Source organism: Adiantum capillus-veneris, chromosome 27 (assembly GCF_014529385.1).
Source record: "Adiantum capillus-veneris isolate H3 chromosome 27, ASM1452938v2, whole genome shotgun sequence".
In the NCBI taxonomy this organism is placed as follows: domain Eukaryota; kingdom Viridiplantae; phylum Streptophyta; class Polypodiopsida; order Polypodiales; family Pteridaceae; genus Adiantum; species Adiantum capillus-veneris.
The window spans coordinates 6,427,531-6,430,942 of NC_140957.1; the positions used below are offsets into that span (position 1 = coordinate 6,427,531).

Below are 3,412 nucleotides of genomic sequence, written 5' to 3' on the forward strand. Positions count from 1 at the left end.
TCATTTCTTGCTGCTCCGCAATAGTGGCTCATAGATGTAGCACCTGATGAGGCAGACTGAAAGGATTAATGGCTATGGCTCATAGACGTAGCACCTGATGAGGCAGACTGAAAGGATTAATGGCTATGGACCGTTGTGTGAACAACCTCTTACAATATATTGCAGGACTTGGCAATCACATTTGCTGGCTACCATACTAGCAGCGAGGCCTTATAGAGGACATGCAAGGCTTTATAGAGGCCTCATAGAACTCGTCAAGATACCAAGTTTCGTCCCTCGATAGACACAAGTGATTAACACAATTTGTTGGTGATTTTCATCATGGTTGTGGTCCGGCCTCGCCATACTACTCCACTTTACTTCTTTCCCCTTCTTGTTCTCCATCTTCACCAGCCACTTTGCCCCCCTCCTGATCTCCTCCCCGTGCATTGTCGGCACCGTCAATGCCATCGCCATCAGCACCCCACACGTCCCATGTATGTAGTTCACCCCCCACCAACACCCATCCTCCTCCTGCTCATTCCGTAGATACGCCAATCCTCTTGCCAGCACTTCAGGCGGCATCCGTTGTGCCAGCCCCTCACCCTGCTCGCTTTCCATCAGCCGGCTCTAAATAAATATCGGCCTGGTAGCCGACATGTAGGTGGGCGAAACCGGTGCAGCCGGTCACGGCACTTTTTGATGGGGGAGCAGAATTCAGTGCTCTATGATGCACCAGCTGCAAGATCTGCTCGTGCGCCTGCATACATCGTAGCGGTAAAGCATTGCTCCCAGAGGGCCGATGTCCTGAGTTCGAGCCTGCGTGTGCATTCCGAGTTGACATTTTTGGTCAACGACTAGGAGCCGGTTGGCACTGACTGGCAACCGGCTCGGCTGCCTTCGCCACGATGGCAAGCAAGCCGATAAATATCCAAACCCTCCATCAGCCTCCCCACCAATTCCATCACCCTTGCAGTCACATCTGCAGTGGGTGGATTATTCATGGCTTTCAAATCCAGTCCACAGCACATGCAATAGCCTCATTTTTGACATCTTCTTTCTTTAGCTTGACGGAGTGTAAGGCCATTGTGACAGTGGTAGTATCGTCAACATCTGGGTACCATCTGTTGAAGAATTGGAATGCCCACCGGCACATAGCCTGCTTTGCTTTTGTAGGACCAGTCTCCGTGCTTGGTGATTTGCTTTTCTAGGAGCCACTCTCCAGCCTTTTGCAAGGCTGAACGGTCTAGCGGAAGCCTGGACTCGACAATAGCTCTTACCACAAGAGCTGTATCCCAGACAGGTGATACGGCAGATTGTATTGCACAATGTTCTTTCCTTTCTATTGAGAACATCTCGAAAGCAGAGAGAGGTTGTGGAGTACGGGGTGTGTCACATCATAGCCCCATATCTTCATAGTAACCGAGAAGCTCTCCAGAATCCTGATCTTGCCTCTTTAGCACCCACCTCGCTGCTTCCTTCAAACCCCATCGCCGGAACTGTACGACCCCCATCTTCTCCATCGCCTTGAAAGTATAGTCTATCCCTACGAAGAGCTTGTCAGTCCAACTCCCCCCAAAAGCAAAGCCGAAGCGCACATTCTTCCTCCCCTCAGCATAAAGCTCTTCAAAGGACACCTCTGGCTTCAGCTCAAACACGCAATTTTTGTCGCAAATGATCATCAAAGGCACTACGCACTCGCGAGCCCCGCACGCCATGTTGTATAAGCTGAAGGGAAACCAGCCAAGGAAGAGCACAACCCATGGAGGCAGAGAAGGAATGCCTTTTCAATCATAGATACCTATTGAAGCTAGCCAAATCTTGGTAAAGATGCAGGCTTTAGAGATACTCCTCGACTGATGATGTACGTGTAAGATTTTCGACGAACGGGATCTAAATTTGGGACATGGAGAAGAGACAATGCTATGTAGGCTTCTATAGTGGCACTGAGATGGCCTCCATCTCCATAATAAAGCTCCCACCCACCATGATCAGACTGCCACAGCTTAAGGTAGTTGCCCATTTTCTGCACGGGCTTTCGGTGATGATGGTCTGTGAGGTGATGGTTGTATTGGCTTCAAGCTCTCCCCACTAGTATTCTTGGGGGAACTACAAGGATATTAAGAACTCCTGGCTTTGCCAGATGCCATCGTCGCGCGAGATGGTTCCGCATATCACCTGTGTACTCCTCCTTGAAGTACTCTTGACTGTAGGGCTCCATCTTGGCCACAGGTGCAGGCCAGCTTGTATCTTGTTGCTGCAAAGCTCCCTCTTCAGCTTCCAGGTGTTGCCTCATGTTCTGCCCTTGTTGCATGAGGATATCAAGCTGCTGCTTGTGCCCTTTCACTGAGATTGCACGGGCTTGAGAAAACGTACAAGCAGGCTCTGCGCACGAGGAATTGGCACCGTAACATCCTGGCCACAGGTGCAGGCCAGCTTGCAACTTGTTGCTGCAAAGCTCCCTCTTCGGCTTCCGGGTGTTCTTCATGTTCTGCCCTTGTTGCATGAGGATATCAAGCTGCTGCTTATGCCCTTTCATTGAGCTTGCATGGGCTTGAGAAAACGTACAAGCAGGCTCTGCCCTCGAGGAATCGGCACCGCAATTAGCAATAGCTTGGATAGGACTACCTCCAGGAGCATCTTCAAACAGGGAAACGTCCAAACTGTGAGCTCTTGGAAGCCTTTAATCTTCATTGTGCCAACAGTCCATGGGTTGCCCGCACACGACTTGAGGGTGAAGGAACAGGCAAGCCTGGTGAGCTTTTTGGTCACAGAAGTCCCTAGGGAGTGATGGATAGGTCGAGGAAGGCCATTCTCAACAGGATTCCCAAAACTTCCACAAGAAGAAAGATGCCCTGCAAAAAATTTGACAAGAATACAAAAACTGCTTTTACCAGGAGAACTAGTCAAAGGTGGTGGATGTGACTGCTGGCAAAAATGACGAGTGTCTTTTTGCTGAACGCTTGGCAAGCATCACACAATAACAGATCATAAGCACCACACAACACTTGCCCGTGGGCAACAGCAAATCGAGGAACCTGACATCAACTCCCACTTTCCAACAACTGCAATCATCCTAATCAAATGCTTTGATAAAAGGTAACACCCGGGGATGCATCATTAACAAACATACCACTTAAAAGAATGAAAGGAACAACTTACACCCAGTTAACCATAAAAGAAACAACGCATTATAGAGTTGCCTTGTGAACTGCCATTATCTTAAGCTCATCCTTGGTGAGAAGCTTTTGTGCTATACATAAAGACAAGGAGCAGGCAGAAAGCCCTTATCAGCCAAGCAACAGCATCCAAGCATCAAGAGACAAAATGCGTTACTTTATGGGCGTGCTTAGAGGGTTCCCCCATACACCCTCTAAAAGCGTTTGTAGAGGGCCCTCAAAAACGAAAATGTATGCCCCATAGCTTTCCCTAC

At 49.2% G+C, this 3,412-nt stretch overlaps 1 pseudogene; it reads right to left on the bottom strand.

Annotated features, from left to right (window-relative positions):
- Positions 1 to 231: 231 nt before the first annotated feature.
- Positions 232 to 3,170, bottom strand: LOC147421450 (dammaradiene synthase pseudogene; annotated as a pseudogene).
- Positions 3,171 to 3,412: the final 242 nt, after the last annotated feature.